The sequence below is a fragment of the Aethalodelphis obliquidens genome, unplaced genomic scaffold (genome assembly GCF_003676395.1).
Source record: "Aethalodelphis obliquidens isolate GAN/ISIS:26980383/991018 unplaced genomic scaffold, ASM367639v1 scaffold33, whole genome shotgun sequence".
NCBI lineage: Eukaryota > Metazoa > Chordata > Mammalia > Artiodactyla > Delphinidae > Aethalodelphis > Aethalodelphis obliquidens.
The window spans coordinates 2,580,240-2,596,932 of NW_020837977.1; the positions used below are offsets into that span (position 1 = coordinate 2,580,240).

Below are 16,693 nucleotides of genomic sequence, written 5' to 3' on the forward strand. Positions count from 1 at the left end.
TTAAATTTTTGTTTGTTGTTTGCTTGAATTGGGCCAGGTCCCATCCACAAAGGTATAGATAAGCTGTATGGTTCATGGTTCTGCAAATGAACCACAGTAAATTATTACTAATTTAACTAAAGTATAAAATACTATTATACAGGACTACTATTTTCATGTATTTTGTCTCCCATCTCAGGGCTTAGCTCTACTCTGTACTTAAAAGTTCAGGAAGAAAAGATGGTCAAATCAGATTATTCAAATCTAGTTACTAAAATATTATGAAATGTATTGTCAAGGCTCAGGGAGAAAGCATGTTGGGGTCTCTGCAAATGGGACAATGAAAGGTACACTTTAAGAAGTAGAAAATTTAAGGAGAAATAATGGGGTAAAGGCTGGTCCTAGAGACAACGTCCAAAGAAAGGATCATCAGATTCATTTGTAACGTCAGGGCCAAGAAGTCCAATGTGATGGTGAAGAAACAACAGCTGGAGATTAGGAATCCAGTTAAGATAGAAGATGTCAATTTATTCATTCATTCATTCATAAGATTCACAATAAGCCATGAATAAAAATAGGCCCTGTATAATCACTTCAGGTTCATATCTGATGCTTTTGATCTAAGGTACGGTGGGCAGCTGGCACAGACCTATGGGGAGCTCAGTAACTGTGACAACCTTCAGAATCTGTGTGTAGGCAGCATGACTTAATTCTTTGCCTATCAAATACTGTATCCCAATAGAGAAGATGTGGTACATAAATACAATGAAATATTACACAGCCATAAAAAAGAAAGAAATAATGCCATTTGCAGCAACATGGATGCAACTAGAGATTATCATACTAAGTGAAGTAAGTCAGAGAGAGAAAAACAAAGACCGTATGACATCACTTATATGTGGAATCTAAAATATGACACAAATGAACCTAAAAAACAGAAACAGACTCAATGGACAGAGAGAACAGACTTGTGGTTGCCAAGGGGCGGGGGTGGGGGGAGGGAGAAGGATGGACTGGGAGTTTGGGTTTAGTAGATGCACACTATTACATTTAGAATGTAATATAAATTTGATGTTATGTTACCTTGGTGAGTTTCAGGAAAAATAATTAACTTTTGAAAACCAAGTTTATCTTAAATACTAATGCTTGCAGTAAATAAAACATGTATCTTTAAATCTAGATGCTATAAATTTGATTGCTAGCAGTATCTGTGATAGAAAGTAATAGAAAGCATGAAATGCATATATAGAAAGAAGTATACCCAACCAGCTCAAAACCTTAATAGTTCTATGATGTAGACTTAATGTGGCTTCCTGTTCTGTAGTCTTAGATTTTACAAAGAATTTTCAATTAAAATTTTAAAACAATATTTTAAAGATTGACTTTGGATTAAACTATCTGGAAAAGTTAATCAATTGCTAATTGTATAGCAATTCATAAGATGGTTATAACTTTGCAATATAGAACTCTGATTTTCTCTTTCACACAGTCTATTTATTCAATGAAAACTCTTTGGGATTTGGTGTCAAAAGATATGGACTTGAGGGACTTCCCTGGTGGCACAGTGGTTAAGAATCTGCCTGCCAATGCAGGGGACACAAGTTTGAGCCCTGGTCCTGGAAGGTCCCACATGCCATGGAGAAACTAAGCCTATGCACCACAACTACTGAGCCTGCGTGCTGCAACTACTGAAGCCTGCGTGCCTAGAGTGCATGCTCAGCAACAAGAGAAGCCACCGCAAAGAGAAGCCTGTGCATTGCAATGAAGACTAGCCCCTGCTCGCCGCAACTAGAGGAAGCCTGTGCATAGCAATGAAGACCCAACGCAGCCAAAAATTAAAAACAAAAATAATCTGGACTTGAGAACTAGCTCCAACATTCTGGGGTGAGTAGATTTTAATAACTGTGTTCCTTTTCACAGAAAATGATTAAAAAGTGTAGAAAATTTGAAGAATGTTAAGATTGTGTGTAAAACATAAAAACTACTGCAGTTCTACCACAGTATTTATTTTTATACATTTTGCAGAATTTAAAATGCTTGTAAATTCATTATTACTAATAAAATAATATGAAGTTGGTGATATTTCACCATCTTTGATCTACAAATGTGAACATTTAATATAGTTCAACAAGATACGGTTGACTTATTAGTTATATTCACTGCAACCACTTCCATAATCTGTGTCTAAGAACTTGGGCACTACATTCCAAGACATCAGGTTTCAATTTGAGCTGTCCACTGACTTGCTATACAACTTTGGACAATTTTCTCTCTCTAAGATTTAGTTTCCTTATCCATAAAATGTAATAGAGATGGCCCCCACTTCATCTTTTTTGTGGAGTCTCAGAGATTACATGAAAATTCCTCAGCACAGTGCCTTGCATTCATTCATTCAGTCAGTCAGTCATTTCTTCAACAGATGTTTACTGGGTTCATACTATGTCCCAGTCTCTGTACCAGGCATTGAGAAACAAGGCTGATGCAGTTTCTGCTCAAATGAAGCTTACAGTCTAGTAAGGAATACAGACATTCAAAAGATACTACAAAGTGATTGTCATCATAATAAGTATTAAAGCTTTAGGACAAGATATAACTGGGGTACACACCTGGTCTGAAGTGACCCTGAGGGTCAGCAAATGCTTTCCTGAGAAAGTAACATTTAATCTGGAACCTGAAGAAGGAGTAGCTAAGCAAAGAGATGAACCAGGAGAATTCAGAGAGGACCCTGAGATGGACAGATGCCTTGTGCATTGGATTATTCAGGCTCGGGACTCGGAGATATGTTTCTATAATTGCAGTCATGCACATTAAACATTTCTATATCTTGCTTTGATTCACCTATTATTAACCTGTGAACATTTTTTCCATGTTATTAGAAAATGTAACTTGTAATAGTTGCTTAATACTCATCATGAAGATAATATACTTAACCATTCTCCTATTAATCATTTGAGTTTTCCTAATAATTACTATTTTAAGAAATACTGAGATAAAGTTCATATTTACTTGAGATTACTTTCTCATAATGATATATTGGGTCAAAGGGAAAATACTGTCAATTTTGCCAAAATTTCATTTCATTAAAAGAGTAAAAATTTACCTTCTAAAAGCAGCCATTCACTTGGCTTCCTTAACTTGAATCTTTCTTAACTAAGTTTTGAATCTTTAATAATATCTGTATACCAATAATATTAATAATAGGGTTGTGATAATCCAATGAGGTATTTCACATGAAAGTGTCATCTGCATAGAAAATTGTACTAAGGGGTTAGTTATTCTTTTCATCAATGTTGTTAATTATTATTGGCCATGTATATCAACATAGAAATAATAGTTCTAAGCAACTATGACTAATAATACTTATTCAGATCTCAGCTTGTTTAATCCTGCAATGGATGTCATTTTGATAAATTTTTAAGGGGAATATCTGCTATATGCTTAGTTTTAAAAATATTACCTACTCTCTATTTAAATACTATCATTTTCCTTAATTTTAAAGAAAGTAGACCTATCATTGGTAAGCCCAGCTTTAGATCAATGATATTGAACTTCAATGAAAAGTTACACAGACGACATGCTTTTTAGAGAGAAGATGACTAACCTGAACAATTTAGACTGTGAGGCCACTTGGTGAGATGCAGGGGGCAGTGTAACAAAAGCTGAGGAAGGAAATGGCAGAACTGAAGGAATCTGAGCAGGGAGGGGCCACGAACCAGGCAGAACTTCTGTGGGCAAAATAGGTGGATAGTTTTAACAAGAGAACACCTCTGCTTATTTTGTTAACAGGACTGTTAAAAGTCTGAGCTCCGAGCCACAAAAACCACTTCAAGAATTACATTTGTTTTGGGAAGAGAAAATGAACTTCTCTTGACTGACTTATTAAGATAAAATTAGGGAAATTTTTATCAGATTTAATTGAAATAGATGAATAAATATTTTAATTAATCAACACACTATTTTTAGAAATAAAATCAATTTTATATTGAAGTAAAATGTAACAGGATAAACAATTAATGATTTCCTCATAATTGAAAAGTTACCATTTTATCAACACATCCTTTCAAACTTTATAACTAAGCTTGTGCATGTTTGGTTCTCATGTCATTGAGTCAGAAGTGTTCTATCTTCCCTCCTGAATACCCAGTCACTACTGAACACTCTGCTATTTAGTTATACACAGAATAAGTGATTAGATTAAAATTGTAACTGGAATATGAAAAATTAATTGGGAATAACTTCAAACAGGAAACAATAATCAAATGATGGTATAAATCTGTTAAAAACACTGTCACATAGAGAATTAAAATATGAGTGTTTCAAATTGTTCATACAGTTTAACATTCAAACGTTTTTGATGGGAATAAGGAAATATGATCACCAGCAGAGCAAGATTTAAAAGAATATAAATTTATCAGTATTCTAGTGTATTTAGTGAGCACTAAAGGAGCTCAGAAAAAGCAGCTGAAAAGGAAAACTGGTCTAATACAAATTATCGTTCAAGATTAACACAAGAAGGTTGCTTTAAAACCCTCCCAACTTTCCATTTGAGACTTCTGATTTCTTCTAGGCAACTGGCTAATCTGTCTGCCTCTTCAATAACTATAGTACAACTGTTAAACTTTCCTTAATCTCCTTCTTCTGGAAGGCATTTATACTATGCTGCAGAGCATCAAGCAGGGGATACTGAGGTAAAGAATGGAAGGTTTTACCTTTGACGATATCCACTTACAATTAGATCATCTTGAGAGCATTGTCACATTGCTCTTGACAGTCAAGTTTGCACTAGTTTTTATCAATATCAAGATTTCAGTCAAGCCTATATAAAAAGCCTGTCTAAACATTTCCAATAAGATTCACTCAATTCTGTTGAAAAAACATGCAAGTAAATAGATTGTGTTCGTGTTAGGGGGTGAAAACACGTGTGCATGTATGGTCCAGAGGCGTATACAAGTGGCCATCACATACTTTTTGTTGTTCTGGCACTTTCTGGGCTTTATTTTTGAATGTTTTCAAAAGTTAAAATTTCCATGAGAGCTTCAGATGTACAATTTTTATTGAAATATAATTTGATAATATTTTGATCTTAAATTTCCCTGTGGACGGTATCCAGGAATCCCATTAAGGTTATGCCCTCCTAATGGCCCATGTCCTCTCCAGGGAGTACCCTGTCATCCCACCATTATCTTCTCTCCATCCGCCTACTTCAGCTAGCCCCTATAGGAATTAGAGATGGCAACTCTTCCAATATATAAAAACCCTGATAGAATGAGGAACAGGTATGTACCTCAAAAACGATGCCTACATGCCGTCATTGAAATTCCAAGGAAGGAGAGCTTTTCCTGGCTATCACAGAGATAGAGTTGGACCTTGAAAAACAAGAGGATGTGTGACTATTGCAAAGGGGAAGATGGGCATTCCATCTGGAAAAGTCTGGAATGCAAGGCAGTGGTAATTTGCGTGTTTGATTCTAGCATAGGAATTAGGAAAGAAATGGATCATATAATGTTAAAGGTGGGAGGAATTTCAGATGCATCTAGTCCAGAGGCTTTTCAAATCTTTACTTTCTGGAAGTATTTTCTAAGCAGATTGCAAGCATTTAACCAATAGGTAAAATACAAAGTCAGAATGGTTTAGGAGACTAAAGTGCTCCTAATCTGTAGCACATGGCAGAGCGCTGTCCGAAAACCAGCCACCTAAGTCCATCCCCCGTGAGAAAAGAGACTCAGAGAAATGAAGTTATGCACTCAAGGTCATTACTAAGCTTTGAGAGCAAGAGTCCTTTACTTACTTTGCAGTAATATGTATAACACTGTGAATTACCTCAGCTATATTTTCTGGCAGGGTTCAGGAACAATAACATATTATTCAGATATCACACTTCAATATGAAGACATTAATAATGATGGGTGATTTTTACCTCCACCTGAATTTTGATTTATTTTAAATGGTATCTTTATAAATTCACTCTTGATTTCACTGATGAAAATGATTTTTTAATGTAAAACTGAAAACCAGATAGAAGACCTATACTAGCTTATCAAAGCACAATCATGCTGCAGCATTTGGCCTGAGATTCCAGGTTTGCTCTCTCTGAGACTTTCAACACTCCGTCTATGGGGATCCATCATGGCTGTGCATCTGAACAATCAAAGTGTTGTGTCCTGCTCAAAGAAGAGATTATTTTCCCCAAAGTTGAGTTTAATTTCACTGTACCTATTTGATACGTTCTAATCGACCGAGTAAAGCACTGTGTTGTCACTAATTCTCAAAAATTATTTTTATTATTTAGATTAATAAAGTAAAAATTGCCTTATATATTACATAGATAAATTAATTATTACTTATGAGGCAGTTAAGTATGCATTCACTAGAAATTACATTGTTTTCAAATTGCACAGTAGTTTTCCAAAAACAAAACTCTTATCTAAGCACCAAAAAAAGAAAAAAAACTAAAAAGAACATTAGGAATTGAAAAGAATATTATTTCAATGTTTTCCAGCTTATTATAAAATGTTCCTTCATATCCACATACATGATAGTTAAACAAATATAGAATATTTGTCATATTTTCTTTTGTTACCCAGTTTCTGAAACAAAATGTTCATTCAACAAAAAAATACTCATACACAGCACAGCTGTTTCTTTACACAACACATACACATACCAAAAATCATTAAAAACAAGTGACAGAACCTCATTAATGATATAGGCTGGCATTATTTTTTCAACTGACATTATCTCTTATTATTTACTGTGCCATGAATACGGATACAGCTCGAAACAATATCCTCAAGTTCAAATTCTGGTTCCACTACTTGTGTGACCTCAGGGAAATATACCCAAATTCTTTTTGCCTCAATTTCCCTGTATATAAAAATGGAATAATATCTAAATATAACTGAGGAGTAAATATGTTAACACATGTGAACATTTTAGTGTGGTGGCTGACATTTTTAAAACAATGTGAGTTATTACCATTAGACTGAAACTATAAACAAATGAAAAATTCATATATGTTCTTTTTTCAAAGGAGGAAGAAAATCCAGACATTCCATATGGATCATAAAACTAAAAAGAATGCAGGTTTTAAAAAATCTTTAAGAAATGCGTAAACCATCATACAATGTTGTTTTTCTCCCCACTCCTTCCTTTCTTAGAGGGGGGGAAAACTGAATTTCTGATACCTTTTGAAATACAATCTTTAGGTTATTGAAAAATTGCGTATCTGGAAAAAGAGAAAGTATCAGAGACTGCTGAACAGTCTCCACAAAGGAGACTACTAAAACACTATCCTCTCCTGAAGACAGAGCACTTGATTCCATACAGTTTGCATTTGAAAATTGCATTATCAGTGAAATATGCAAGACATAAAAGGTTTGACTTCACCAAATGCAGCTCTTTTTTTAGGTGCATGAATCTGCTGACTGTTCAAGGACAATCATTACCATTTCTTTAGGTAAAACAATCATTTGCCTTCATTCATGAGCAAAGCTGGGAGATACAGTCTAAGAGGTGGATTCATCTCTTAATAGGGGTTGTAGCTCGGAGAGAGACAATTCAGAGAGTTGCATTTGAAAGGAGAATATTATGCTTAACAGATACTGAGGGACAATTCTGTGCTGTGCATTTTGCAAGGCCTTTTTCTCATTTAATCCTAACCAGATTTTATACAGTGATGAGTTATTGTTCCCAGTTTTATAAATGAGAAAACTGGGACTCAAAAGGGCACAGTAACTTGAGCAAAGACACATGCTACTCACAGTACCAAGATTCTAACCTAAATTTATCTGGGACCAAAATGGATTCTCAGGTCACCACACCACATGTGGAGATTCTAGAGTCTAATAAGCCACTTTCTTTAATTTTTAGAGTGAATTCATAGCTCCTGTGTTCCCAGACTCAACATCTAGCTCTTGTTTAGCTACGAATTTCACTGTCTTCACTGAAAGAAATGTATGTTAAAAACTCTACTGTATAAGACCTGGATTTTGGAATCCATATAACAAGAAGTTTTAAACCTTTAGAATGCCTGGGGAAGTCTTATCAGAGCTTTCATATCCATGAGTTCCTTAAATGGTTTTCATCCTTTGTCCTTAGAATCATTTGAATTTCAATATATATTTATGTGAACTCATGAATCATAAGAAATTGTTTTAATAATTCTTATACTGGTGCAAGTGGTAATACAAATCAAAATGCAAGGTCTAACAGAATAATGAACCATCAATTTGGTTTCATTTAACTTGGATACTGACCTTACTTTGAATACTTATATACTCAGAAAATAGGTGTTTCTCTCTACCTTGGAATATCCATTGCCTTTCTGCACCCTGTACGTATGTTTCCAAATTTGGTCACCTGGAAATTAACTGTTCTTCAGCTTCTGTATATATAGAGAAGTGAAGGATGAGATTCTAAATATACATAATGCAATATACAATAGTATTTCTCTTCTCCAGAGTGTGATTTTAACAAACATTTTAGCACTAAAAGTCTATGGTTCAAAAGATTAACCTAAGAATCCTTTCAGAATGTCATGGTTGGCTCTGACCTCAGGGAACACAGGCACGTACCAAGTCAAGTGGTTTCCTTTTCTATTTCAGGATAATCTAAAAAAACAAAATCTGTAAGATTCTTGAAGCTAAACCGGCAAACTTCTATTTTACCCTACAAACTCTAGTAAAGGTGCTATCAGTAAAACTGACAAGGGTGTTGATAAAGCCAGTAGAATGAGGGGGGGGGGCTTATTAATTTTATAGCTAAATACGAAGTCTTAAATTTTATTTTGAAATAGATAAGTAAGCCAAATTAACAACCACTACACTAATTAAAACTTTTATGCTTAGCTTTCAAACTAAATCTACTCATGAATATTAGAAATATTCATACTTTGGTGGGTATTAATTAATATTGATATTAATACTTACTCCTCACCCTTGATGTTTCAGTGGAACTGAAGCTGTCTCCTGACCCCAGGCCACCCATTTATTCACCTGACCCTAGAAGAGGTGAAGGGACTTACCTGGTAGGCAAATTTGGGAAGACTAAACTGGAGTGTGTAGCCCCAGTCATGCTCTCTTTCTTGGGGAGCAAGCTGTCTACAAGTTCCCACAGAAAGTTACACAGAAAGGAATTCTTACTATCTGAATTCTTGATAAAATATGACACAAATGAATTACAGTATATGCAAAAAAAAAAGCAAAGACAAATTTAAAAAATTATGCTTCAATGTGTTATCGTCTCACAAATGCTAAAACACATAACTGGGTTAATTTTGCCAGTGAGTTCAGCCTAAAAAGTGTAAAAAAAACCCATAAGCCCAATATTGAAGTTGACAGTGAGATATACTCAAACTCAGAAGTTGAAAAATTTGCATTAGAAACTGAAGGTAAATTAGAAAGTCACATACAAATTGCCAGTTATATACACTTACCACATATTTTAGTTTCTTTTCTATAATAAAAATTGTATTTCTCCCGTTTATTGTAAATGAAAAATAAGACTGGGAATTAGGCATTATCTTCTTGGCACTTTACAATAAAAACAATAAATGAATAAATAAAAAACCTCATTGAAGCTGAAGGTTTCCAGTGCTCGTCAATATAACTGATCCATGAGCCATTAGAGAGTCATAAAATAAGAAAGTTCAATAAAATAATCATAATCTCACATGTTTATTTAGTTCTGAGACTTAAATGATGGACCTTTGTACCTGACCATGCCTAGAGACAAGTTTCATTACACACACACACTCACAAATACACACACAAGCATACTTATGCTCATGCTATTTCTCTTAATTGTGTAAACTCACATACACGTGTTCATGGGACATCAACAAAGCCACCATAGCTTTCCTTTAATAAACAACAAAGGGCTGTTATCTAGTTTTATTTTAAAAATGAATAATTTAAGCAATGGATTTTTATTTAAATTATAATAATGTATAATTCTTGACCTCTGGATTTCCTCTGAATGGCAGATAAACCCAAACGAAAAAGAAAAGCTTGTCTTAAGTGAACATACTTTGATGCTTTTTAATTATATTTCTAGCATCTGAACTTGTTTCATCATTATCAAGTTCATTTTAAGTAGGTTTTCAGGACATAAAATTCAAGATACTCTCATGATAATCTTCTTTCTAACCTCCTAACTTACACAAAATATGGTATATATAATTATAATTTTTCAAGTTACAGTAGTGTTTTAGACAAGTTTAGGGTGAATCAAGGATATGTTTATTACATAGAAAATTAAATGTTTTTACAACTTAAAAATGTCTGCTGTTAGTAACACAAAATTTGTAGACTAATGCCACATCTTGATTTAAACTGTTTTCCCTGGTTAATCTTCAACTTATAGAAAGCCACGTTCATTAACTCTGTCTTTCTTTAAGTTTCTCTTATCCACAAGCAGTAATTGCTCCCATCCCCTCTGGTCTTAATCACTAGATTTCAGAAGAAAGGAATTATCTTCCTTCCCAGGTAATCTTTTTAAGTAGAATTTTGATGTCTCCTTTAGATTCATTTCTAATCTATGTCTAGAAGCTTTCTCTGTTGATTTGCCCTAGTTGACCACAAAGAATTTTATCTCCTCCCTATTTTAACAAAAACTTTATAACTCTATTATCCTACTTTTTTTTTCCTTATTTCTTTTCCTCAGACAGCAGTTTTAAGAAATTGTTTACTATTTAAGCTCCATTTAGTCATCACCCACTCACTTTTTTTAACCTCTTTCCACCCCAGTTTTGCCAAGAAACTTTTTCTCTACGGGTTGTCCCCAGTCAAGGCCACAACTTCCTTACCCTGTGCTGACTCTTTTGCACAGTTCTTGATCTGGTCTCCCCAGTTCCAATTCAATTTACCCATTTCTGACAGATTAATCTTTCTAATCTTTCTAATGTGTAGTTGGGTTAAATCCTCGTAATGTGGAGGGTAGAGACAAGGAAGGGCAGAGGTTTCTTTTTTTTTTCCCCAGAGGATTCTTAATGATTCTTCAATAGAAGAATAGGTTCTTCTTCCCCTGAATAAACTTTACCTTGATTAACTATTCTTAACACTTCTGATCGAGCAAAACCATTAAAGTCACTATTCTTCTACAAAGCATGCACATGTCTGCCTCAAACTTTAATATTCTCTTTGTGTAAAACAGTATCTTTCAGACATCTTTAACCATGACCTCCAGTGAGGCATATATTTTAAATTGTGATGAAGTATACACAAAATTATACATATGTATTTTATGTCAGTATCACATAAATCTACACAATTTTCATGACATAATGACACTCTGTAACTTTTTATAGGTAAATCATGATCCAGAAAACCTATTTCATCAGCCAATAATGAAGCACAACCCACTGTTATACTTCATTAAGCCATTCATTCATTCATTCCATTCAAAACAACAAGTAATAATCCCCTTTTGGAAGGCAGTCATTTCTGTATGCATTGGGAACAAAATGACAATGAGCAAACAAGTCCCTGCCCTCATGGAGTTTGCCGTGCCCACCCTCAAAGGATAATGATCATCCAAGCTCCTCCCTTCCTGAAGTATTTACCTATTCCAAGCATTTCATAACTGTATCATGCTACTTTGCACTTCCTCATCTTTTATACCTTAATTCCATCTATCTCTATAAATAGACTGTGATATCCTTCAAGAGAGGAATCTTAATTATGCATATTTTTCACTCTGTACCTTCACATAGTAAGGGGAACAATAGGGTAAGGGCAAAAAACAACTGAGTTCTATCCTTGGCTCATCACTTACCAGTTTGCAAGTTTAGGCCAGTCACTACTCAGCTTCTCTCAAATACGGTTTTCTCATCTGTAAAATGAGAGCATGGGGCTACATCAGCAGTTTTCAAATTCTACTGCACAAAGTTTTCAGGACTCAGTGGAGGTTCCAAAGCATGACAATAAGGGGTCTTCAGTCAAAAGAGAGGATCCCCATCTCCTGCCTCAAGTCGAGATTACAATTTTGTTTAAAAAAGTCTTGATGCTAAAAACCATGTTAATTTATTAAATCTCAAGATTTTGCAATCATGTGCTCACCTTGTCTGGAAGTTGAGGAAGAAGAATAAGGTAGGAAGAAAAGAGGAAGAGAAGAGGGATTGTAGGAGGAAGAGAGGAAAGAAGAGAAAATACTTTTAATAGAGTGTTCACTGCTATGTTTCAGGAACTGTGTTAGGATCAGTATATATGTTACCTTATTTTTTCTATTCAACAATTTCACAAGATAGAAATTTATTAGGTCCCTTTTATACACAAGGAAAGGAAGGAAAAAGAAGTTCAGAAATGTTAGATAACGTGATCAAGTACCTACTAAAGAAGCAGTGAGGCCAAAATCTGTTCTCTTTCCGTTATCCCAAGCTTCCCTTAAAGAAAGCTAACATGGACATTACATTTTTTGTTTGTTTTTTTTTTTAATTTCCCTAGATTTCACCTGACTTAATCCTCACAACTTTGAGGAATATACTTTAGCCATTATCCTTATTTTGCCAATTAGGAAACCATGGTTCAGAGAAATGAACGTGATCTGTCCAAAACCAAATTCAGTGGGGGCAAAGATGGAATGAAATACCTGAATTCATATTCTGTGCTCTTTCCATATACCAAATAGCCTCCTTTACAAGAAAGAAACAGAAACAGGGAAACAAGAAGAGGGAAGGAGGCAGAAAGGATGGGACAGGAGGAGAATTATAACAATTCCACTGCTTGCTTACAAGGGCTAGTGAGTCAGAAAATGTAATGGAAAGTACCCAGAAAAATCTGAAATGCTCTATCAAGATAAGTCGTCATTATTAACGATTCAAACAGTGTGTGCTAAAGATGACAGTTTATATGTTTGTAAAATTCCATGTGGTAACTGCAAATATAAAAGAGCTATATAATGAATTAATTACTTAGATATACTACAGAAACTCATATAAAAGAGGGACAATCTGACACTCTTCAGATTGTGATACAAGAATTGGTTACATATGCCTGCTTTCTGTTCATGATGTACTGTCCCTACTGGCAGTAGAATAATTCAAATTTTCAATTTTTCTTGGATTTCATCACAAACTCAATCAAAAGCATGAAAGTCAGTATTTTAATACCCTTGCACCATGTGAAAAATAATAGCATGCTTTACTACCTGAACTCTTAGAGCGTTTTTTATTTTGATTGTCTTCCCATTACAGACTGTCAGGACTTTATCAGGAAGATCATCCAAACAAACTAGAACATTATTAAGGTTCCAGCAGTGCAGCAACTCCCTGAATGTATGAGTGATTAAAAGCCATACAGTTGTGACAAGGACCATAAGGAGATCAGACAAAGAAGTTACATGACTTTAAAAGAAAAAAAAAAAAAAAAGAGGACTAGAATGATTTTAACCCTTTGTATCTTTTACCAGTGTACTAACGCTGCAGTATTATTTGATCAATATTTAAAACCTTATGTGACTGGATTCCTTATAGCAAATAATTTCCAAAGGTTAAAACAGAGGAAAATACGATTAACACAGAATTAAAGTATAACTATTGCCTTGTCGAGGTGCCAACGTTCCAAAAATCATATTTAACATAACATGATGCCCTGACATTAGTAAACTACTACCACTTTTGTAATTTATCACTGACTACAGTTACACTTTTTTAGCTCATTGAATATTCCCATTTCATTTCACATTCACAAACCTATTAATTAAATACTTCCTATTTGCCAGACATTGCATTGTTCACGGGAAATAGGGTATAAGCTGAGAATAGATGTTCTTTGGAGGAATGAGCAATCTAGGGTGAGAAAGAGCTAAATTAATTTTTAAAACAGAATATAATTGAAAAAATGCCTGTCATATTGTTAAATTAAATAAACCAACCTGTAAAAAAAAAAAAAAAATAGTACCGAAATGTTAACTGTATTCTCTTAGCAGAGAAGAACAATGATTTCTACAGACTTTATTTTCTTTTTAACATTATATGTGTCATTTCATTTTTATAAAGTTTTTTTTTATACTTTTATAATCAAAAGTAAAGAATCCAAGAAAGAAATTCTGTAATGGATATTCGGGTAGAATGCTGAGAGAACCCCAGAAGACCGCCAACTGTGAGTCAGGCAATGCCTGAGGGCAAAGGTGGCATCTGAACTGGATCTGGAAGGTGAATCGAGGTTTACTGAGTGGAGAAGACAGGAGATGATGACCAAGGTCATGAGAGAATCATCTAGAAGAGTAAATGTTTGGAAGTCAGCATTTCACATAGTTTGAGTGGCAGACAGAGGAGAGGAGGTGGAAGCTGGAGGTTCCCCAGGTGAGAGAACATTGAGACCAAATTCTAAAGGGCTTTAGATGCTATCTTAGAGACATTGAGATTTAAGTCAATGCAGAGCCAGGGCCCTAGCAGCTGAGGCCTCTAAACTTGGGGCACTCTCAGATTTCTTTTCTGTAAGATGTTTCTGTCCCCACCCGTCTGTGAGGCAAAACTCCTGGTTAAAGATGAACATTTCTAATGGAGTAAAAATGGAGTGAGGGGATGTGAAAGGTACACTGACAGAGTTGGAACTGACAGGATCTGTTCACCAGTTGGCTATAGGGATACGAAAGAAGAAAAACTTGAAGATAAAAGAGAGATCTGGTGATGGGAAATTAAGGAGCATCAGGATTAGGGTAAATATAGAATTAGTGAAATAACGGTGCATATTGAGGATAAGGTCTCTGAGGAATACTGGTGGGACAGTTTGAAACACGGATCTTATATTCATGAGAGAGACTGAGGCCCTTTCCCGTCTGATTTTCACCACTACTGCAGTAGCGTTAACTAATTATATATCACTAAAAAGTAAATGAGAAACGTTTTTAATCTTATAAGTGAAACTCTTAAAAAAAAAAAACGCTTGTGGAAAACAAACAAACAAAGGTCATGCACATCAAGAATACTTGTACTTCTATTCATATATGTTCCTCCCGATATAAACTGCATTATTATCCAATTATTCAGTTTCTTATACTAGGATTATACATCCACACCCTGTGCTATGTAATTTTACAGTGCCTCCCACTGTGGGTGGGATACACTTCCCTATCCCACTCATGTCGGGGTTGGCCATGAAATTGCTTTGACTAATACAATGTTAGTGGACATGATGTAACAGAAACTTTAACTGCTTGCATGGCTCAGCTTGTTCTCTCCTGCGCCTGTGATCTGCCACGAAAAGAGCATGCCACTCATTCTGCTGCTCCTTCAGCCTGGACCTCAGGCCTGAAACCTCATCAGAAGCCTGTAATGTAGCCTTAACCCAAAGGAGCCTAGCCTAGATTGGCTACTTTATACCCTCAGGAGTGTAAAAATAAATAAAACATCAATAAGTCACTGAGCATTTTATGATTTTGTCATTGTTGTTATGCAGTATTGTAGCAAGAGTTGATTAACACAGCTTTTCCTTTACCTCCAAGTAAACAGAGGGGTGTTTTTTTCCCTTAAAATTGTGGTTTTCTATAAAATCATAATATACTTGTTAAGATACATATATGTGAAATACCCCCATTCAGAAAACCCCAAAGTTGAAGAAAATACCAACAGAGGGATATATCATGTTCATGGATTACCTTATTCAATAAATAAAGGTTTTTCAACTCTTTGCAAATTAATCAACAAAGTTATAGCATTTCCAATGAAAATCCAAGCATGATTTTTAGTGAATATTAACAAGGTCATTCTAAATATCTATATGGTATTGAAAAGAATAAGAGTAGCCAAGACAAACTTGAAGACAATGTCTGATTTTATGCATGTATGGTATTTCTTATAGTTTCAAAAAATTAATATAAATTAAAAAATAGAAATAATCATAGAACTAGAAAGAGACCTTAGATATTAAACATATAATAACAAAAACATGAAATGCACCTGAAGACTGAAAAGTAAGCAATAGAAATATTTCTTATGTGAAGAGCAAAAGTGGAAAGAGAATAAAAAGATTAAATAAAGACAAGAGACAAAGAAAACTAATCTAGGAGGTCCAATGAATAGAAATGAAAATGAGAAAATAAAAAAAGAAATGGGAAAGAAGAAATCATCAAAGAAAAAACAAGAAAATATCCCCAAACTAAAGAATGATAATGAGTTTCAAAATTGAACAGGCCCATGGGGATCCCAATGCAAGGAGTGAAAAAAGGCCCACACTCATATCCTTCTGAAATTTGGGGATACTGCATTGTGAGACTTAAAAAATATGTAGAGCTTCACAAGGGAAGTTTCCAGGGGAAAAAACTCTGAGACTTTGAGGGGAAAAATAAAATACAGATAACAGAAAATTTAGAGCAGGAAGTAAAATGAAACAAAATTCAGAATAAAAACAAACCTGTATGAAAAAGTCAAGGCCCACACATAAAGCAAATGTAATTTGGAATGACTTCAAGCAATTGAATTAAAAAAAACAAATAATAAAGAGAGAGTCCATTTGGACACGGTGAACTTTTTTCCAAGCATGGGACTGGGATGGGACTCTATCCAAGAACACAGCACACTAGTTGTGATTCATCATTAGATAATGTTAGTGGAGTGTCAACACTGTTTACAGGTTTCCAACATTTAGAGTCAACATATTAAAAAAAGGAAGACAGTAGCTGTTATAGAAAGAATGTAAATATAAACAAGCTTGACAATATAAAAGTAAAAGTTTAGCTGACTAAAAAAGTTAGCCTGAGGAGGAAGGAAAATTTGAGG

General features: G+C 34.6%; 1 protein-coding gene across 1 annotated transcript in view; it reads right to left on the bottom strand.

Annotated features, from left to right (window-relative positions):
- Positions 1-16,693, bottom strand: part of HNF4G (hepatocyte nuclear factor 4 gamma) — a 134,273-nt gene that overhangs the window by 66,732 nt on the left and 50,848 nt on the right. The window contains exon 2 of the mRNA XM_027127858.1: positions 11,752-11,808. The gene's annotated coding sequence lies outside the window, so the exon portion shown is untranslated. The remainder of the gene's footprint in view (positions 1-11,751; positions 11,809-16,693) is intronic.